Source organism: Chiloscyllium plagiosum, chromosome 45, assembly GCF_004010195.1.
Source record: "Chiloscyllium plagiosum isolate BGI_BamShark_2017 chromosome 45, ASM401019v2, whole genome shotgun sequence".
Classification (NCBI taxonomy): domain Eukaryota; kingdom Metazoa; phylum Chordata; class Chondrichthyes; order Orectolobiformes; family Hemiscylliidae; genus Chiloscyllium; species Chiloscyllium plagiosum.
The window spans coordinates 1,785,104-1,808,753 of record NC_057754.1 but is presented as its reverse complement, the minus strand read 5'-3'; the positions used below and the strand labels follow the sequence as shown (position 1 = coordinate 1,808,753).

The following is a 23,650-nucleotide window of genomic DNA, read 5'->3' as shown; positions in this document are numbered from 1 at the left end:
CCAATCCTAATTCCCCACACAAACCCAATAACTGTTTAGTTTGTGCAGAGGGTATCGAGGGACCTTTAGGCAACCTGTCTACTGTGGGGTCCATGAGGCAGTTAAAATCTCCCTCTATAATGATGTGCCAAGGCTTGAGACTTATCAGTTTAGAAAAAGCACCTATCAAGAACTTAAGAGGATGAGCTGGGGGACAAAAAACATTTAAAATGCCATTTTTTTCCCCATTTATCATGGCTTTAAGAATTACAAACCTCCCGTATGTGTCTTTAACACATTCCAACAATTTAAATGAGAGATTTTTCCTTACCAATATAGCCACTCCCCTACTTCTGGTATTAAATGATGAAAAATAAATTTGGTCAAAGCCATTCTGCTGTAATTTCAGATGCTCCTTGTCATCCAAATGTGTCTCCTGTAACAAAGCAATATCCACCCTCTCCTTTCTAAGACTCAAGAGTACCTTCTTCCTCTTAATTGGTGAGTGACTTCCCTTGATATTCCAGGTACACCATTTAATCAAATCATTAGCCTTAATCTTCTGCAATTACATTTAAATTCCAGAGAGTAGGAACCCGAACCACAAATTGCTGAGCCTTAGTGTCGCATAGTCCACCAAATATAAGAACTACATAAACTAAAACCACTACATTTAACAAACATACAAAATTATTAAAAATAAAAACAACAAAAACCATAAAACAAACCACCATATAAATCGCCAATAGTGCTGAGTCGGGGAACTCACCCCCTGCCCGGAGGGGGCAACTACCCATCCAGAACTGCCCATAAATAGGCATCTAACCATCTCAACCACCCCTTCATAAATCTAAATTTTTCCATAAGATCCCCCTATTTTCTTCTACATTCCAATGAATATAATCCTAGTCTACTCAGTCTCTCCTCATAAGCCTCAACTCTGGAATTAACCTAGTGAACTTCCTCTGCACTTCCTCTAGTGCCTGTACATTCTTTCTCCAGTAAGGAGATCAACACTGCACACAGTACTCCAGGTGTGGCCTCAGTAGTACCCTATACAGCTGCAAGATAACCCACCTTGACCAATGAAGAACAAAATTCCATTTGACTTCCTAATTGCCTGTTGTACCTGCAGACCAACGTTCTGTGATTCCTGCACAAGGACACACAGGTCCTTCTGCACTGCAGCATGCTGCAAATTTTTACCATTCAAGTAACAGTCCTTTTTACTGTTATTCATACCAAATTTCCTGACAAAATGGCAACAAATTGGGAGAACTCTTCAGGAAGCTTGTTGTATATATTTTGGATTATTAGACTGGTTATTAGGTCAATAAGAGTCGAAACATATGCTGTTGGCAATGCTGCAAGCATTTCCTGGGTTTCCACTGTAACCTGAGTGCCAATGTGGAGGAGCCCCAGAGAAATGGTACGAACAAGTCATTTTTGGATTCTTTGGTGGTGGATGTAGGGATGGTAGGGAAGTAACGAGTGGAGATTTGAGGAGCTGGAAAGGAGAGAGTGTGAGGTTATTCTGTCAACAGACCTTGGGAAGATCCCTTGGAAATTCAGATTAATTAATATAACAATGCTTCAATCATTTTAAATGAGAAAAATTAATTTGGGATTGATATTATAAAATTATACTGTGGTGTCAGCTCTTTGCATCAACAACAATGAGCAGGGCTTGCCCCATTCCTCCATTCAGAATGACAAGCACTCATTTAAGTTTTCTGCCTTGATGTCACCCTGAGAAACACATCTGTAAATGGATTTGCAATCTGTCAATCTTGTTGATCATAAGTGTCACCTCCAACATTTCATTGATGTTGACAGCCTTGCAATGAGGTACAAAGCTATTAAAATGAAGATTAAACGAAGCATTGGTTCCACAAGGACAATCCAGAGGAGCTATTTGGGTCACAGACCTCCACAGTGTTCATATTTTAATTTAACCTGGATTTCATACAAAAAAAAGATTCAAAATGACATCTATGTTTTTATTCACATTCTCATTACACTTGCTGTATTTTAAGATAATTGTCAAGTATTGCCGCATAATAAGTCTAAAATAATAACTTTCATCCTACTCTGACCTCTGACAAAATGCCTTAGAGCAGAAGCTTATTTTAGTACTTTTACAATCTGGAAAGACATGCAGTTGGGACTAGAAAATGGACACTGCACTCATTCTGCCTGCTGTTCCAAGTATTTGTAAAGACTTGAGTGTAAGCCAAAGTTCTCGCTCTATAAAGTAATTTTCTAGCTCTCAGAATTGGATCTAAATGGACATTCAGGATTACTTGGAGGTGAGTGCATCCAGATTAAGTATAAAAGGATCAATGACCATATTTTATTCAGCAGTTCATCACTTCTACATTAATTTACTTTGGTTTTCAGGATCACTACAGCAACTGCTTGACTGCCTGTGTTTTCCTTCCACCTCCATTGGCTATACTGAAGGGCTTCCCAATGGGGGATGCTCAACTTTGGAGGAGGACCAACAGAGGAATACCAAAAAGCTTGTTATACCAGAGATGTTCTATTCACACCTACTGGTAACTGCATGCCTGCACCTCTGCAGAATCTGACGTACTCCTCATTCTGGCAGACAAAGAATGTTCTTGAAACTTCACTTCCAAGAGATGTTAGGAGAATGGACTTGAAACAATTGACCGTCGTGCTGGACAATTCCTTGGAAATGCACCAACCATAAATAAATTCTTGGTACTGATAAATGACAAATGTTTTTGTCATCCATCAAGTTCAATTGCAATACATAAGGTGATATGAGCCATCTTTGCAGACATTGTCACACCCATCTGTTGCTGACCATAGAGAATGTTTTGATGCGCTACCTGCTGTCGGTAACTAGCAGCATGAGTCTGGCACAGGCTGTGACTGCTCCTCTTCTTGCAGTTGGAGTGGAAACAAGACCTGTGCCTTTATAATTGTTTCCAATTCAGTAATCACAATGTGGAGTTGAATGCCAGTCATGGAGAACGGGAAAAAATTGTGGCTGTAAGAGTTGCTCCTTTTTTGACATATTTTAGGTGTTGGAATTGATTTCCTCAAACTCCAGGAGCAGCAATTACTGTTTTATAAGCTGTTGCATTGTTTTGGAACTTTTTGGAAAGAAGATCAAACCAATGGCACCTTTAAAAGGAGAAAGACAGACAAAAGGCAATGAGCACATGATTAGTGAGGGAGAGAGAAAGAAACCTAAACTGCTAACTGACACAGTAGTGAATCTGCACAGTTACTGCCTTTGCTATTTGGGTTCATGTATCTCTGGACATTAGAGTCCATCTAGGAAAAATTAACAAACCACGAGATTCACAGCTGACCTTGGAGGAACCTGTATGGGAGATCTCACAGCATAGAAGTTATCAAGTCATAGAATGATACAGTAATATAGCATGAAACAGGCCCTTTGGCCCAAACTGGTCCACAGTGCCCACTCACAGATAAGTGCATTATTTTTAGCGTGTAACTTTGCTGTAAATTGACAGGACTGAGCAGAGTGGGTTCTTTCTTGATTATATGTTTTATTAGGATATGTCTCTTGACTAAATTTTAAAAACATAAACCGTAAGTACTAGGTTAGCCCGAAGCACTGTTTTTTAGACCAAAAAGACGGTGCTGTTATCTGGGTCTGTCGATTGTGCAGGAGCAAATATGGCCCTTCAGTAGAGTGGTATGCTCTTCCTGTCAGATGTGGGAGTTTAGGGAGAGTTTCATGTCTGCAGGGAGATGATTATGTCTGCAGGAAGTGTCTTTGGTTGCGAATCCTATCAGATCACATAGATTGGATCCGCAGTTAGAGGCAATGGGGAATTTACAAAAGCAAGGGGGTGTGATGGATGGCAGTTATAGGAAGGGAGAAAAGGTAGGAGAGGTAGGCAGTTAGTGCAGGAATCTTCTGTGGTATTCCCATTTCAAACAACTATGCTGTTTTGAAAAACGTAGGGGCTGATATATTCTCAGGGGAATGTAGCACAAACAGCCAAGTTTCTGGTATCAAAACTGGCTCTAATGTAATGAGTGGTACGTCAGGTTCCAAGCGATTGATTGTGATAGGGTCCAAGGCACAGACAGACGTTTCTGCGGCCAGCAGAGAAAAATCAGAATGGTGTGTTGCCTTCCTCGTCCCAGGATCAAGGATACCTTGGGGAGGGAACAGAATGTTCCCAAAGGGGAAAAGGACCAGCAGGAGGTCATTGTACACATTGGAGATAATGACACAGGAAGGGAAAAAAATGAGCTTCTGAAGGGAGAATATAGAAAGTTAGACAGGAATTTAAAAAGGAGGTCCTTGAGGGTAGTAATATCTGGATTACACCCGGTGCTAAGAGCTAGTGAGGGTAGGAATAGGAGGATAGAGCAGATGAATGCATGGCTGAGGGGGCTACCTCAATAATACCTTTCATCACAACTAGATGTCTCAGAGCACTTTACAAATTATTGATGATTTCTCTCATGTGTAGTCATTGCTATTAATTGGGAAACATAGCAACCAATTTGTACACAGTAAGACCTTGCAAACAGCCACGTGATATTGACCATTTGAGATATTGATTTAGGAATAAACATTGACCAGGCACCAGGGTTTTAAAGAACAGGGGGACCTATTTACATCCACCTGAGAAGGCAAACAAGGCTTCAAATGAATATCTCATCTGAAAGACAGTAACTACAGCAATACAATATTTTCTCAGCACTGCACTGAAATGGCAGTCTTTCATGATCAAGTAATTGGCTGCAATTTGAACTCAGTAGCTTGTAACTCAGGTGGGGGTACTACAATCAAACACATCTGATATGTGGGATGTCAGTGACTGTACAAACTGGGCCTATGACTTCCTACATGTAATCTGCACCAGTTACTGGAAGGTGGCTTTCAAACTCAAGTAGAGCTAACAATCCTTCGGCCATCTCTCATTTTCATCAACACCAGAAGCATTACTGCCCATCAGTTAAGTTTTTTTTTCTTTCATGGGACATGGGCGTCTCTGGCAATGTTGACATTTTGTGCCCAATCCTAATTGCCCCCAGGAAAAGATGGTAAAGACAGCCTTCTTGAACAATAACTCTATGTCCACCAGCTGTGTGGCATAGGGACATCTACAAAACCATTAGGGAGGGAGCTTCAGCCTTTTGAGCTCAGAAACTAACAGAACGGCAATATATTTCCAAATCAGAATGGTATTGGAGGGAACTTGTAGGCGGTGCTGTTTCCATGTATTTGCTGCCCTTGTGGTATTAGAGGTCAAAGGTTTGCAAGGTGCTGTCAAAGGAGCTTTGTGAAATAGTCTGTTCACTCTTTTCCCACCTCAACCTATCCCATAATAGCCATTTATATTTGTGAAGGAACTGCTGCTTCACAAGAGCCTATTCTCCTGAAGCTAAACATACAACACTCCAAGTATTCTCTGCTAGCTTTCTATTTGCCCATTCAAATTATGGGAAGGACTCTCTTGATCAAACTAGTATATAACCCACACTTAACCCTGCTGCAGACAAGAACGGCACACCTTCTAGTGGCTGTCACTGGATAGCAGCCTCAGTGTTCAGTTGGTCTTCTCACTTATCAGCCCTGGGCTAGTGAGAACAATTACAGTAACATAGCAGCCACTCTCACTGATCTCAGTAACTGCATGTGGGTGTAACTGGACATCTCACCATCATGTATTATATAACCTGTAACTACATCAAGGGAAGCTTTCTTCCACTGAGCTTTGGGAGCCCCTTGGAAATATGATTTTAGATTAATTTGTAAAATGATTATTGCTTCACAATTAACTTGTTACAAATTAACTTATTAGATTTACCCAAAAATAAAAAAAACTCATCCTTGATTCACTGCTGCTAATTACATACAGAAGGAAAGGAATGAGCACTACACTATTCACAGTTAGTCTTAAGGAATATAGCATGTTAGTATACATATAAAAAAAAGACAGTTTTGGATTCATTATCCAGCAATGTATCCCACGAGTAGGGCCAATAAACCTGTACAAACATTTTACGTTTAAGTCACTTGGTAATAATCCGAGTGCATGCACACATCGTAGCTCAAGTCTTGAAAACATCACAGTGAAAGCACAGTTAATAGACACACAAGATGGCACTTAAAGAATAGAATTAGATTTTAGAGGACAGATTAGCTCATGACTGAGCAGGCATGATAATAAAATAACAAAGACATATACTTATGCAACATATTTTAACCCAAAACATTTCCAAAGGCATATTTTGCAGGGGTTATTTTTAACTAAGCCATGATGAGAGAATTACAAAAGACAACACCAAAGATAGACTCAAAAGCGGAATTTTATGATAATAGAAAAAAATAGATTGAACTAATAGGCTGCAAGAGAACACAAAAATGAGATAAGCACATGAGGTCGGAGCTGAAGGATTAAAGAATTCAGCACAGGACAAATACAATATTTCAAACAAAAGGCAGACTAGATACATGGTCCATCTGAACCAAGTGTTCAAAGAATCAAACACCTGAGTTTCTAGCAAGCTCAAGTTTATGAAATGAGATAAACAAAAGGCTGGCAGCGAAAAACAAATTCTGGAAATCAAATTCAGGAGCTGACATATAATGTTGAACTGCAATTGGAGTGAGGTAAAGATGGAGAAAAAGGAGCAGCTAATTGGTGAGGAAAGTTACGATTGATCTTGGAAAAATCTGGAGAAGATCCATAGGTTATAAGATGATTAACGGTGTGGCCGTGCCTGAACAAAGGGAGCTATTATAGTTATTAATAAAGGGAAAGTTTAAAATTTTTTCATATCCTAATCTTCGAAACTCCCTCCTGAGTTTTCTTTGCACCTTCAACTCCTTCCAGTTTTAAGAACACCTCTAAGCCATTCTCGCCAGCCAAGGCTTCCAACACACCTCCTAATCTCTTTATTTCTAGCTCAGCATCATTTCTATTCCCAGCAGCCATTTGTGAAGCAATTTGGCACACTTTTTAATGCATTAAATGTGCTGCACCAATATCAGCATAACTTACTGGCACTTGTAATTAATGTTAAGTGAGACACAGACACTTCATACCAAACTTAATATACAACAGCTTTGTGGAGTTTTTTTTGTATAGCTGAGATCAAATAGGTTTCTCCTTCAATTCTCTCTTCTACTTTAATGAAGGCACTAACTCATGCTGGGTACAGTCCCAGAAGTTCTGGCAATCCTCTGCTGACTTATGCTAGTGACAATGTAGACATTGGCAGCATATCTGACCACAGATGGTGCAAGGGCTGAGTGCAAATCTGTTCTCGACCCATGGTCACACAGGCATATATGCCAGCAGGAGTTATTGGATCGTAAAAGGAGCAAGAGTCATACTAATTTTCACCTCCCCAGGCTGGGAACACTGAAGCTCATTGTAACATCCCGACTCCAAAGATATGAACCACTGCTGTAGGTCAAGGTGACAGTATGAATATAGAGTCTTTAAGAGCTACAGTGGACAGTGCTTCTATTCATGGAGCCACTAGGGACCTCTAAGGATGAATTTCAATGTTTAAGATGAAAATTTTGGTTCCTACAGAAAGATACAATGTTGAGAGATTTATAATTATTACTTGCTTGGGTGCTGCAGTAGCGCCCTCCACTGTAGTTTCAATTCTCTAGGTCACTGCACCGATAACCTCTTGCACAGTACTAAGGGTAGGCACCGAGAAGAAGCCAGACCATTCCTCATGCCAGACGGTGAAAAAAGGAGCAAGACAAACATTTCCCAGTGATCTACTGCAAGATAAAATATGGTTATACTCAGCCAACACTTTTTTTTAAAAGGGGCACAAGTTCCTTTCTGTTAATAAAGTTAACATCAAACTGAGCTGTACAGGATAGAAGATCCGGACACCTAATTTCTGTTTGCAACTAATGAGCTGATGCCAGGTTTCCTCTGCATCACTGGGCAAGGGTGAGGATTAAAATCTGTTAGCTTTCATGCTTCTGATTGGTATCTGCCTTGTGGACACTGCCTGAGAACACATAAGGTTAGCTGTGATTTCTTCTTTGGTCCAATATCCTGCTGGCACATTTTTTTCTTTCATTCACTGGATAAGAATGTCGCTAAGTCCAATGTTTATCTAGGGTTACCATTTGTTTAGATTACTTTTTGAAGAATAGCCACTTGGCAGGATGTCTAAAAACTGATAGCAACATGGAACCAGCAAGATCCAATCAGAGAAAAGGAGAAAAGAGGTCAAAAACCAGAAATAAAGTATTCACTTTGATTTTTTTGTCCTCTAAATGATTTTGTATTATGTGGTCTGGAGTTCAGAGTACATGCAACCCCATGTCTATGTAAGGTGGACATTTAGAACTATGTAATCAAAGTCACTTTGTCGTGAATGCAAATTATTTAGAAACAATCTATGCAAGGTCTGGAAGCCATCTGTGGCTTCTCTGGAGTCATGACCCTGGTTGGATTTGGCTGTTCGGAGTTAAATGAAACTGCAGCTGCTTTGAACAGGAAACAAACATCAAAAATTGTGCAACTACTTCCTTTATCTTTAAGTTGGAGTTTAAAAAAAAGTCAGCTTACAAAGAGTGTCATAAATCTACAGTTACAGCAATTTAACTCTTGCTAGATGGTGTAAAGTAGCCCAGAGTTAAATTCCCAATCCACTCATGTCTTTCAGTGTGTGCCTTTAAAACAAACAGGGACACATTTTGCTATTTGCTAAAGCTGACCCTGTTCCAACTCACTTCATTCTGTATTTAATTTGATCTCAATCAGGTTAATTCTCTCCTGTTCATTCTTTTATTTGCCATACATTGGTCCTTTTTTTGACTGCAGTTTTGGCTGATTGAGACTGAGAGCTATTTACTCTCAAGACTGCCAGGGATATTATATACACGTCTCACTTTCTTTTAGTGTGCTCGTGATGCCAAGGTGGGATAGGAATCTTACCTGCCACAGTAAGAAAGGAATATTATTATTTTGAAGCTGATGCAAATGCTCGCAAGATGACTCCTTGAAATAGTGTGAATCATAAAACCAAAGATTATCATCTGGACCAATGCAGTTTTCACTCTATCTGCCAATTTAAAATATTTCTTTAATCTTCTCAACAATTTTCCTTCACAACAAAGATCAATTTAGTTTGCATAATTCTCATTTTGTTTTCAAAACGAAAAGAATTGTCTGAAGTTGAAGGGAAAGAAAGCAATGCCCAATTGTTTTCCTCTCAAAATGTTTAATTACTAACAGCCCTTGTTCATTAACACTTACTGCATTAATTGTACATTCATTCATGTCACAGTGTGCAAAGGACATCAACTGTTAGCATAGTCATTGGATTTTAATCACCACACAGATGAACAAAAAAAACCAGCTCGGCCATAATCCTACTGAGACAGATAGGTTTGAAGGGCCAAATGGCCTACTTTTGCCGCTAATTCATTTGTTCATAAAGCTTAATTGATTTTTGTGTGGTATAATGAGATTTTTTGAACATTAATTAATATGGTCACCCTGGTAACACAACTTGATATCTTATCTTCGTGAGGCCTTCTGAAAAGAAGAATCATAACACCTGACTGTGTTTGCATTTAAATGTTGCTACCTATATAAATTTAAAATAATCAAATCTTAAAACTCACATTGAAGTATTTATTTTGAAACTGACCATGTAACTTCCATCACAACAGAACAGTAGATCCAATTCAAAAATATGGGAACAGAATATACTAAAACTAATTCCCCAAAGGATGGGTACACCTCTTTAAGTAAGTAAATTAACAATTAACATGTTTATCGCAAAATCTCAAATCTTAAATCTGAACCTCTTTCCTTTACACTTATTCCATTATCCATAATTATTATGAAAATTGCTGATGTAGACCTGTTCCGCTGTAACTTTAATATTTATTCTTTGAAGGATTACTGCTTTAAGTTCCCTTGGCACCTTTTCAGGTGTGACAATCCATCGTTCCTCTCAGGACCTTTCCAGACAGTCACTAAACTTACATCCACAGTCGTCGTTTATCTCCTCTTTGAGAAAATGCATGTTAGAATGAAAAGTTCAATGTGTCCATAAGTAATGCAGCCATACGATGTGTTGAGATGACACATGGTAGAACATGTATAAAAGACGTAATTAAAACTGGAGACACTGACGATACATCTATCTTCGTCAGAATCTTAAGGCAGACTCCTTTTTATCCCTCTCCCAACACTGTGTGACATCATCAGATTGGTGTGGAGTTGCTGGTGTTAGGCTGGGGTAGACAAGGTCAGATGTCACATAACACCAGGTTGTAGTCCAACAGCTTTATTTGAAATCACAAGCTTTCGGAGCACTGCTCCTTCGTCAGGTGAAGTAGTGACTTCTGACATCATCAGATTGAGTGAAGTTTAATGCAGGCCACAAAATTAACCCTTTCAGAACCATTTTCGGATACACCGTCCCTTCCCACCCACAAAAATTTGGGCGGCACGGTGGCACAGTGGTTAGCACTGTTGCTTCACAGCGCCAGAGACCCGGGTTCAATTCCCGACTCAGGCGACTGACTGTGTGGAGTTTGCACGTTCTCCCCGTGTCTGCGTGGGTTTCCTCCGGGTGCTCCGGTTTCCTCCCACAGTCCAAAGATGTGCAGGGTCAGGTGAATTGGCCATGCTAAATTGCCCGTAGTGTTAGGTAAGGGGTAAATGTAGGGGTATGGGTGGGTTGCGCTTCGGCGGGTCAGTGTGGACTTGTTGGGCCGAAGGGCCTGTTTCCACATTGTAATGTAATCTAATCTAATCTAAAAACCCTTTTTTCTGAATAGTGAGCATTTGTACATTCCAGTACATATAATTTCATTTTACATTCACCACTACCCAAAGTCCTTGACTTCACAAATGTAGATGATTTCACAATTCTTCCAGAATGCATTCTCTTTGAACTAAAGATTGGTAGGTGTGGCATTACGACTGTTGAACTTAATTCTGATCTTGATGTTGATTAATCTGTAATAATTTCTCTAATAGAGGATCTTCTCATTCTTGGATGTCCTTCATGGAGGACATGATGTGGAGATGCCAGTGTTGGACTGGAGTGTACTAGCACCTGATAAAGGGGTAGCACTCCGAAAGCTAGTGTTTTCAAATAAACCTGTTGGACTATAACCTGGTGTTGTGTGACTTTTGACTTCATGAAGGATGCATTCCTTCTAAACTCAATAGTTGATCTAATCCTCTTTTTCATCTACCCATAATTTTCTGAATTTTCTTTCCTTGTTAACTCAAGTATTTGCTACAAAACATAGTCTGATGTCTTTTAATTTCAAGTATGTTCATTATGGAACACCATTTTTTCATAATCCTAGACTTCTGAGCCAGGTAATTTCTTCTGAACTGTATCTTGAATCTATGAATGTTGATCTGTCTTTCATGGAGTCACAGCAGCTCATCGTTAATTTGTGCAATACAATCTCCATTCTCAATCTAATGCATCTGTGTTGAAGTACGTAAGTGCTTTACTTCAATTTGTTGAATAGGTTGGATGTTTTCATTTGCCCTCTGGATATCTTCCTGGTGAGTCAGTATCTTCATACCCTCAGTATTGTTATTGGAGGATTTCTGCTTACTTACCATTATTTATGTCATTGGTACTAATAATTCTTCTTCAGAAGACAAGAGATTGAAATGTTGCTTGTGAGCTTGTGTTGTCTGATCATCTGACAGCAATGTCAAATTTGCTGCATTAATTTGTTCACCATGGTGTTTTGCTGTCTGAACAGCTTCCATTAAAGATTTGAGGGTTGAACTTTCCATTCTTTTTCTCTAGGTTTGCAGCTTCTCACCAACTTTGCTGATATCTGTCAACTGAATTTTCTTCAAAAGTGTTAGGACTGTTTTGTAGTCCTGTCAATTCTAAGAATCATGGATTTTACGATGAGTTTTGTGAACTTCAAACTCTTAAAACCTCTGACCACCACATTGCTGACTGGATGCTTGCTGTACCCCTGTGAAAGCCTAAGCATACCTGGTGTATCCTTTCAAAGATTGTCTTCCCAGAAGGTGCTGAAATAACTAGCCTTCAGTCACACACTTGTAAGTCATCTATGACTGTGAAATGTTGCCAGTGCTGAATGTACATGTTCTTGGCAAACCCGCTGGAATGCAATACAAAGGAATAATAGCACATTCTTCCTTCTTGTCAAATTTCCTGGAAACCGATTTGGTTTGCTTACCACTGTTTCTTCACAGCCATATGAAACATTTCCTTCAGGTCATCTCCAGTAATCTGAATGGATTCCTTTTTCTTTAGCTGTGGACCATATAAAAGAGACCTCTACATAGAACAAATGTGAGGTGATGCATTCTGGGAGGAACAAGCATTTCGGACCTCCGTGACTATGCCAACCATGATGCCAGTCTAAACCAATCCCATCCATCTACACATGCTCCATATCCCTCTATTCATGTTCATGTATCTGTATAAATGCCTGTAAACTTTGCTGATGCATCTGTTTCTCCCCTAGCAATGTGTTCCAGGTACCTACCACTCTCTGTATATAAAACTTTGTACATCTCGCTTAAACTTCCACCCACGCCCTAATATTTGGCATTTCCACACTTCTATTAGGTCACTTGTCAGCCTCTGACGCACTAGCAAAGACAATCTAAGTTTGTCCAACCTCTCCTGAGAACTACTGCACTCCGTTCCAGACAACATCCTGGTAAATCTCTCCAAAGCCTCTACATCTTTCCTATAACATGGGGAACACAGCAGTACACAGCACTCCAAATGTAGCCTAACTAAAATCTTATACAGCTGCAACATTACTTTTATATCGAATGCCCCAACTGATGAGGCAAGCCATATGCCTTCTTTACCACCTTATTCACTTGCGTTGCCATTTTCAGAGAGCTATAGACTTACACTCTAAGATCTCTCTTTACATCAATGCACTTAAGGGTCCTGCCATCAATGTATACTTTCCCCTTGCATTTTACCTCCCAAAATGCCTCACCTCTCATTTGTCCAGATTAAAGTCCATCTGCCATTTCACCATCCAACTTTCCAACTGATCTATATCCTGCTCAAAAACTTTGATAACATCCCTCACTAACTACAAATCTACCAATTTTTGAGTCATTTTCAAATTTACTAATCAGACCACCTATATATTCATCTAGGTCATTTATATATATATTACAAACAACAAAGGTTCCAGCACTGCTCCCAGCATAACAACACTGGTCGCAGACCTCCAGTCTGAAAAAACACCCCATCTACAACTACCCTCTGTCTTCTAATCAATTCTATATCCAATTTACCAATTTAACATAGATTCAATGCAACTTAATCTTCTGGACCAGCCTACAATGAGGAACCTTGCTTTAGTAAAGTCCATGTAGACAACATCCACTGCCCTACCTTCATCAATCATCTTTGTCACTTCCTCAAAAATGTCTATCAAATTTGTGAGATAAGACTTCCCTCATTTAAATCCATCCTGACTATCCCTAGTAAGTCCATTCTTTTTCAAATGCAGGTAATTCCTGTCTCTGAAATAGTTTCCAATAATTACCCTACACTGATGTAAGACTCATAGCCATATAATTTCCTGAATTATCCCTGTTGCCCTTCTTAAACAAAGGAACAACATCAACTATTCTCAAGACACCTAACACCTCCTACTTCTTAATATCAACAAGCCCCTTCCTAATCCTACCACCATTCCTTCTCCTCAGTGAACGCCAATGGGAAATACCCATTAAGGACCTCACCCAGTTCCTCTGTATCCAGACATAAATAACCTCTTTTGTTCTTGAGTGGACCTATCCTTTCCCTCATTACCCTCTTGCTCCTAATCTATGTATAAAACGCCATGGAATTCTTTTTAATCCTGCTTGCCAAAGACATTTAGAGGCCTCTCTCTTTTGGCCCTCCTAATTTCCTGCTTAAGTTATTTTCAGCTTCCTTTATATTCCTCAAAAGGTCTTGTTTTATTTCAGTTTCCTGAACCTTATACATGCTTCCTTTTTCTTTTTCATTAAACTTTCAATATCTCATCATCCAGGCTTCCCAAGTCTTGCCATTCTTTCATACTCAAAGAAACATGCTGATCCTGAACTCTGATCAACTGGCTTATTAAAAGAGTCTCACAAGCTAGATTTAGATTTACCCTCAAACAACTACCCCAATCTAACTTTTCCAGTTCCTGCCTATTACTATTGTAATTAGCGTTTCCCCAATTTAGCACTTTCTTAACAGGTTCATAGCTCCTTGAAAGTGGAGTCGCAGAAAGTGAAGAAGGTGTTTGATATGCTTTCCTTTATTGGTCAGGGTATTGAGTACAGAGTTGGGAGGTCATGTTGTGACTGTACAAGACATTGGTTGGGCCACTGTTGGAATATTGCTTGCAGTTCTGGTCTCCTTCCTATCGGAAAGATGTTGTGAAACTTTTCAGAAAAGATTTACAAGTATGTTGCCAGGGTTGGAGGATTTGAGCTATAGGGAGAAGCTGAACAGGTTGGGGCTCTTTTCTTTGGAGGGTCAGAGGCTGAGGGGTGACCTTATAGAGGTTTACAAAATCATGAGGAGCATGGATAGGATAAATAGACAAAGTCTTTGCCCTGAGGTGGGGGAGTCCAGAAATAGAGGGCATAGGTTTAGGGTGAGAGGGGAAAGATTTAAAAGGGACCTATGGGGTCTCTTTTTCAGACAGAGAGTGGTGCTTGTATGGAATGAGCTGCCAAAGGAAGTGGTGAAGGCTAGTACACTTGCAACATTTAAAAGGCATTTGGACGGGTATATGAGTAGGAAGGGTTTGGAGGGATATGGGTCGGGTGCTGGCGGGTAGGACTAGATTGGGTTGGGATATCTCGTCAGCTTGGACAAATTGGCCTGAAGGGGCTGTTTCTGGGCTGTATGACTCACTTTCCCAAGTTTTAAAGTGCACAGTCAGCATTGCAACCTGGCAATTCAATCTTCCAAACTCTGGGTGCCATTGCCACTGTGCACATCCAAGCTAAAAGAGCCATCAAGCACAATGAGCTGAACCTCAGATTCAAGCATACAGGAAGGAGAAAGTATGAGAAAGGAGGGGGAAGTGTGAGAGGGAGAGAATACAGGCTCATACTGCCAGCCGACATCACTGACTCTGTCTATGCATGCCTGAGGGCTGGCAGAATGATTAACAACCATTTTGCCATGTAAGCCAATTGCTCTGTTTTCCTTTTTAGGTTTCACCACAAGTCCAGGAAGCCTAATTAAATCTTCTAACAGTTATGCCTTGACCAATTGACAACACATTGTTCCTGGACCAGTGTATCCTTGGAATTATTTGTACTCTTTCTTAAACTTTGTGGATGTAGCTGTCAAGTCATCCATGCAGGCTTAAAAGTTTGAAGGATTGGTTGTAAGTTATGTATATATTTTCAATACTTTTACAATCTTTGTGGTGGAGAGTTGCTACTAGAATACCTTTAATGTTGAGAATTATTCCACCTGAACCATTAAGTTTTACCTCTGCAGACATAATCCCCATTTCTTGAGCTATAATATTTGATCTGAGAGGATTGTGACACTTGTCCCTTTATCAAGCTCAAAATTAATGAGATGTCCATTGATGTTAGCAGGTTCTCTCAAGTTGAATCAATTGAATCATTAATTTCTCCTAAGATGATGATTCTAATATGCAGTAAGTCAACACTGCTTAATTTTACTTTTTGGAAGACTTTAATTTCCATATTTAGCAATGCTGTTTTTATTTTTTTCACTTTACAAACTTTTAAACTGTACAATATATAAGTGTCATTATTTCCTTCTAATAAAGCTTTACATTCTGTAAAATGTAATTTATCTCTGTACTGCTTACTGGGAATCTGCCTACAATTTTTGCTATCAAAATGGTTGCTTCTCAGCTTCTGCAGGTAAACTGGAAGTGCTTCCCCTCTGTAGCCAAGAAAATGTATCCCATATGTGAGTGGGCAAAACAGATGACTTCATTCCGTCCACTGTCCAATACATATACATGTCTCCTCCACAATTTTCCAATAATGCATTATGGTTACAACCTTATAAGTCATTTTCCAAAATTACGGTTTAATATATTGATCCCTATCCTTATCAGAATCTTCAAACTATCTTCTTCTGATAGACTCTGTCTTGTCTTTTAAATTATCCCTTTGTCACCACATAAAATCTTCTCTGCAGCTATGGACCTTGATTTTGCAACTGTAGCCATGCCTTGAGGTGTGTGTCACTATGGTGGTGAGGTTATTGTGAATGATAAATGATTTCTTCCTTGATTTCTACTTTTCCCCAGTCTTGACCTTTGTACCATTTAATTTAAGACTTTCCTCTCACCTTACTGGCATTTTTTTACTTTATTCACAGAACTTTGAAGCAGGCACTTTCCAGCTGAACCTTAAATTGGGATTCTCCGACAGAACCGGCTACTCTAAGAATTCATTAACTGCCAAGTAGATCTTGTTTTTTAAGCTCTTCCTAACTCACAATGCTCTCCTGTTCTCCTTACCAGGTATGAATTATATGTTCTAGCAAGGAATACTGTCTCTACGTTGTCCCTTCCACAAGTATTGCTGCTTTTTTGTTCAACTTTCTGCAGCTACTGATTGACTGTCTGAGTGTTATTAAAATGATAAAGTATTTAAAGTAAACTCACTTGCCTTCTGAATTTTATTATAGCATTGTGACTTTGTGACAACAATGGACATTGCTGATCATCATGTTGAAAGTGGTGTGATGTGATATGGAACCAATAAATACCAGCTAATTATAATTTCATAGTTTCATAGTAATAGAAGCAGGACTAGGTCATTTGACCCTGTTCCACCATTCATTAAGATCATGGCTGATCTATCCATCATCATTGCTCCTCCTACTTGCATTATCCCCATAACCTTTAATTCCCCTACCATGCAAAAACTCAGCCAACTGTATCTTGAATATATTTAATGAAACTGCCTCTACTGCTTCCTTGGGTAGACAATTACATGGAACTCTCTGGGAAAAGTAGTTCCTTCTAATCTCTGTCTTAAACCTACTCCCCCTAATCTTGAGGCCATGTCCTCCAGTCCTAGTATCACTCACGAGCAGAGGCAACTTGCCTGCTTCTATTTTATCTATCCCTTTCATAATTTTATGTTTCTATAAGATGCCCTCTCATTCTTTTAAATTCTAGCAAGTGCAGTCCCAGGCGTCTCAACCTCTTCTCATAGGGTAAACCCCTCATCTCTGGAATCAACCTGGTGAACCTCCTCCACATTGCCTCCAAAGCCAGTATATCCTTCCTCAAGTAAGGAGACCAGAACTGTGCACAATACTCCAGGTGCGGCTTCTCCAAAACCTTGTACAAGTAAGAACCTCCCTGCTCTTGAATTCAATCCCTCAAGCAATGAAAGCCAATATTCCGTTTGCTTTCCTGATTACCTGTTGCATCTGCAAATCAATTTTTAGTGATTCATGTACAAGCTCTCCTAAGTCTCTCTGCACAACAGCATGCTGCAATGTTTTATGCTGACCTACAATTTTTACTTCCAAAGTGGATAACCTCACATTTACCAACATTGTACTGTATCTGCCAGACCCTTGTCCACTGACTTAACCTATCTAAATCTCTCTGCAGACCCTCCACATTCTCTGCACTGTTTGCCTTTTCACTTATTTTAGTGTCATCAGCAAACTTGGATACATTACACTCGGTCTCCTCTTTCAAATTATTTATATATATCATGAACAGTTGCGGACCCATCGCTGACCCCTGCAGCACCCCGCTCACCACTGATATCCAACCAGCCAAACACCCATTTATCCCAACTCTCTGCTTTCTATTGGCTAACCAGTCTTCTATCCATGCTAGCACATACCCCAAAACTCTTATGGATGAGTCTTTTATGTGGCACCTTATCGAACACTTTCTGGAAATCCAAGTATATAACATCCACATGTTCCCTTCCACCCATCACGCTCGTTACATCCTCAAAGAACTCCAGTAAGTTTGTCAAACATGACATTCCCTTCCTAAATCCACGCTGCATCTGCCTGAAGGAACCCTTTCCATACAGATGCCTTATTATCTCTTCTTTAATGATAGCCTCTAGCATTTCCCAACTCCAGATACTAAGCTAACTGACCTATAGATACCTGCCTTTTGTCTACACCCTTTTTTAAACAGCACATGATATTCACTGTCTTCCAGTCCGCTGGGACCGACCCAGAGTCCAGTGAATTTTGGTAAATTACCATTAACACATCTACTCTAACTTCCACATTTCTTTCAGCACCCTGGGATGCATTCCACTAGGACCAGGGGACTTATCTACCATCAGACCCTCAAGTTTACTCAACACTACTGCAATTGAGTTGAGGTCCATTGTACCTTCCATTGTATCCCTAACATCATTCTTTGGCATGTTAGACACATCTTCCACTGTGAAGATGGACACAAAATAGTTATTCAAGGCCTCAGCCATTTCAGCATTACCCAATATTAATTCCCCTTTCTCATCCTGCAAGGGACTTAAGTCCACTTTAGCAACCCTTTTCCATTTTATATATTTATAAAAGCTTTTCCTACTTGTTTATATATTCTGTGCTGGTTTGCATTGATAATGTATCTTTCTTTATTTCTTGCTTCATGGTTCTTTGTTGCTTTTTGAAGTTTTCCCAATCTTCCGCTTTCCCAAAACTCTTGGCTACTTTGTAAGCCTGATAATTGGGGTGATGCTGCCACTAATTCTCCATTCTTGATAACATAATCAATCTGTTCAGGAATGTCATGATACACTTATGGAGCAGATTGGACTTGAACCTGGATCTCCTGGCTCAGAGATAGGGACCCTACACCTGCACCACAAGTGCATTTTACTTTATCTTCCTTTCTGTATTGAGTGTAAGGGCCCATTTGGTTAATAATGGTAGAAGAAAGCCTCTTCACAACAGGCACTTACCTTAACAAGATAAAGTTTCTTGCATCATAGCAATAGGTCAAGTCACATCTGCTATTTAGATATAACAACTAAGGTTATCAGAGACACTGATGGTAACATCTGTTTCCATCTGAATCTTAGCTAGATTCCTCTTTTTGCCACCCAGCACTGTATTACATCATCAGATTGGGTGGAGCCATATGCTATCTCCTTCATTAACCCTTTCAGAATCATGATTTTATACATCACACATTTACAGTTCTGTATATATTCACACACACGCAAGTGCACAGTGAAAAACTAGTGTACTAATCTTATTAATTTGGTTTCTGAAGATTAAATATTTTCAAAGTTTACTCCTCTGAGTGCTGTGAAGATACTTAATCCTTGTAGAAAATGAAGGTTAAATGTTGTTGAAATTCTGACTTCTCCTTGCCATGTGAGGAAGATCAGAACATGTCAGATTTAAATTTGTGTGCATCCAGCACTGAAAACTTATATTTGGTCACTCGTCAATTCTAATCTTAGTACTGTACTACAGATGTCACCTGACTTACTTTTAATAAGTAAACAACATTTTGTAAAGATTATTTGCACAAGTGTGTAATCTGCATCAGAATGCAGAGAACATTTACACAATGAGATACTTATATTCATTCAGTCTAACCACGCAGCAGCATCAAAGGGATAACTCCACAAAACCTCATTTTACAAAAAAAAACAATAATTTCAAAATAGTCCCCCTTGTTGGTCGTCGAACTGTTTACCAGCATACAACATCAGCGCAAAATACATAGTAAAATCACTTGGCTTTCATACAATACACTGAACATCTGAATCAGATTGTCAATTTCACCCAATGCAGAGGTTCCTGGGTCTGATGGCAGTTCTAACAGTAATGAACACTATGCCTTGATACTCAGGATTTTCATATGCTTTTTAAAAAAAATCTGGCATTATTCTGGTTTGTACAATGCTCTAGAGAGAAATTGAAAGATTTTTTTGAAATCAGCAAGCTCTCAAGTTGCAGCTGGCAACCAGCTACATATTTAACCTGCTTTTCCAAGCTTTCATCTCAACCCATTCTAGCCGTCAAGCTTGTTGTGTTTAAATGAACACACATGACTGACTTACAGTATTCTGTATGGAATAATCCACTTAGGAAGGTTAGCTTCGTATCCCCTCAAGATAGCTAGAAATGCAAGATCCCAAACGCATCCTCAGCTGCCTGTCAAATCCAGAAGCCCAACCTACTGGTGATCTCATCAGAATTTTCAGCAAGCGTGTCAGCATGCAGGAGCTCTCAGTCTCCAGTTGAGCTCTTGCAGTGGGTACTAGCTGGCTTGTCTGAGACATCTATGGAGCTTTGAGACTCAACCTGTTTTTATTTTGCTTGCTGTGTGATCGACTAGTGGCTTTGTACTTTGCTCATGCTGTCTGACTTCAGGAGGGGTGTCTTATACTCATTCTTTCTCTCTTTTCCCCCTCACTTACTGGAATATCTCTTACATTTTATGGGTGCTTGATCTGAATAACAGTGCCTGAAGATGAGTAAACCTTGAACAGGTAAGCAGGCACTTACATGTTTTACTTAATTGGAGTATTTTTTGCTACTTTATGAATTACAGCAAATTTTTATATAACCTGATATATACTGACATTATTAAATGCAGAGCACTCAATTTGAATTAATGGCCTCTATCTCGAATAGCAACAAAGTTTTCTATACATGTTAACAGATTCAGTCAGCGCTGGCAATCTGTAATCTAAGTAACTGCAGAGCTTTATTTAACCCCATGAGAGCTGAAGGATCCGAACTACTCTCAAAACAGGAAATTTTCCCTGTGCACCTACATAACAAATTTGACGATGAATTTTAATATATTGAAAAGTGATTGTGATAAAGTCAAATTTAAAGGAGATGCAAAAAGAGGCAGAGATTAATTTGTAATACTTATGAAACAGTTTATACAAATTGACATTAATCTTATTTCTAATCTGCAGATCATCAAACGTTATTCATTTCTCACTTGATACAAAAACATCAAAATCACCACTCCTCTCATCTAGTACATTTACTAGACAGTGCTTCATGTGGCAACTAACTTGTGGCTGCTGATGGAAAGTCAGGCTCTGCTTTTGCTTGTATTTGTAAGATCATCTAATTTTAAACAAACCAAGCTCATATGTACAGTTCAGTTTCCTCAAATTGTCGATGTTCTTTGAACACTTGGAAAAAAAAGGCAAAGGATGAAGTCAAACAACTGCAAAGTTCTTTTGCCTTCTGGTAGAGGCAGAGTACTGTGCATTTATATTACCTCTTTAACTCAATTTTGCTCTATTTTTAACTACAAATACACAAAATCAGCAATTTGGCTAATAAATTGTAAGCAATATAAATGACTTTCATTTTATATGGGGGAGGGGAAGTAATTGAGACTGAACAGAAGAAATATATTGTTAATGTATTGTGACAGAAGACAAATTTCTCAAGCTTATTCTGATGTTGATATCTCAGAAACAGACAATCGTATTTGTATTTCTTGTGTCTTTATAAAGTGATAAACCACACGAAAAAGAACCCTTATAAACTTAGAAAAGAAAAATGCATTCAGACATATTTAGTATGTAGCCATCAACGAGGTGAACTCCAAGGAGAAGTAGCTGGAAATAACTATAAACCAAACGTTATCTGACAAATGTTCTGCTTGTTTAGCTTATGACAATGAAGGAGCCTGTTCTATCTGCAAACCCATTGCAATTGCCAAATCAAGCTGCCTGAGTATATAGCTCAAGTGCTCCCTTCCTTCTCTCCACTTTCACATTTTTGAAATCTTGTTTTCATGCACTACAGAGCAATGTCCTTTTGCAGTAAATTACCAGGCATTTCATGCTCACCTTTAGTCTGTGCCATCTGCTTGTCAAAACCACTAGATCATAAGCATTTCTGTTTAGAGGCTCATTCCTGGCACGCTGACTAGTTTATCTTCAGTAATCAGTATATCAATTAATGTTATTGGGAAATAAATGTGTTTTGCTTGCATCTGAGAAAATTGCTCCAAACTGTTTTTACCAGTTGGATGATTTGTACATTACGGTTTTTATAGTGAAAAGCTGAGATTTTAGTGGAAAGGTGTGGAATAAAAGCCACCACACTGCAAGATTAGTAGCTGTTATAATACTGATCTTCACTTTTCTTTCTCCTTTTGTATTTATGTGCTGAATTTAGATCATTTTTATTGCTTTACTGAGTAGTCTGGTGGAGAAATTAGCCGTGCTTTTTATCACGCCATGCACCGAATGTTAATAGATTTGTGCAAAATGCTTTATGTCTCAAACAACAGACGCTGTTGGGGGAGAAATGAGAAATGCATGAGATACATTAAAAAAAACAAAATAATATCAAAAGGCCTGACTCAACACTGGGTGACCAGTTTCAAACCTGTTCACACAAAAAGGCTGTTCAGCCTTGACTTCTTGTGTGAGCCACATTGTTTTAAAAAAAAGCCAAGTTGTCACAGTTTTCAAATGAAGCAGTTCCATAAAAACAGCACAGATGCCAGCAGCCAAGTTTGCAAACTGCGTAACATTTTTCTAAACAGAAGAGCCAAAACTACAATTTTCAGAAGCTCTGGTACGAGGGCATGTATTGAATTAAATAGAGAAAATCCTAAGAACAAAAGAGATGCTACAGTGAGAATAAGCAGCACATATAGCCAGTGGAGCCTTTCAGCAACTTTACTGAACGGCAAGGAGGATTAAGTCAAATTGTGCTAAAAGCCTAACCCTTAGCCTGAATTTATCCCCCCCACCACCACTCTTCCATTTCAAGAAAAAATGAAATGTTCCTAAGCATACACTGTTTGCCAGTGCTAACAGAAACACTCTCAGTATTATGCATTTAATGTGCATTCAATAACAAAGAAATTGAGTCTCTAAATGCCCAATATTTGGCTGTGTGGAATAGAATTTGGCTAATCCCTCTATTATCTAGCTTTGGGCACTTGCCACACAACACAAATAGTACAGAGTGTTTACAAAGATCAAGAACTGCTCAAGAAGCAGTCCAGATGCAGCGATATTTTCACCGTTCAGAAGTAGAATAGACCCTCTTCTCAGACCTACATTTAGTAAGTTACCCTTCACTGTTCATAAAGTGACAACTTTGTTTTTCATCTGTCAATTACAGAGGATTCCATTCAATGACAATTACATGATACAACCCAACATAGAATTGTTGCATTTGAACTGAACACAAATATAAACAGGACTGATTATATCATTAACGATTATAAAGAAAGTCTAAGCAGAGTTGCCTTGCAGCAGATGGGCTTGCTAGAATGAACTTTGCAAGCAGCAACATGCGAACTTAGTTTATATAATGTGATGGTGCTGCTGATTTTCATTTTTGCCTGTGAACTTTGAAAGTTCCACAGGAGCTTTCTGCTCTCCCGATTTTCGCTGCTCGCCTGGATTTCAAATTTCTTTTGCTCCCCCATCCCTAACCAGTTCTTTTTGAAAGCTGCCATTGTAAATTGAACTTCAATAGCAATTTAGTCCCTAAAGCTGAGAATTTATTTGGTTTTGTTATTTCCCCTTGCAATAACATAGTCATAAAAGACACATCTGTAAAAGGACTGCTTATATTTAGCCACATCTATGAATGTGACTGTAATAAATCTTGTAATTACGAACAGAGCTTCTGCAGCAGCACAGTAAGCTTTTCACACAAGAAATCTGCTCATTCATTC

The 23,650-nt window shown here is 39.1% G+C and overlaps 2 protein-coding genes across 4 annotated transcripts in view; one reads left to right on the top strand and one right to left on the bottom strand.

Annotated features, from left to right (window-relative positions):
- Positions 1-23,650, bottom strand: part of LOC122543809 (macro domain-containing protein CT2219-like) — a 955,696-nt gene that overhangs the window by 646,998 nt on the left and 285,048 nt on the right. The gene's annotated exons all lie outside the window — the stretch shown is intronic.
- The window catches only part of LOC122543808 (leucine-rich repeat transmembrane protein FLRT1-like), a 202,370-nt gene continuing 198,761 nt past the window's right edge, over positions 20,042-23,650 (top strand). Inside the window, exon 1 of the mRNA XM_043682596.1 lies at positions 20,042-20,465. The gene's annotated coding sequence lies outside the window, so the exon portion shown is untranslated. The remainder of the gene's footprint in view (positions 20,466-23,650) is intronic.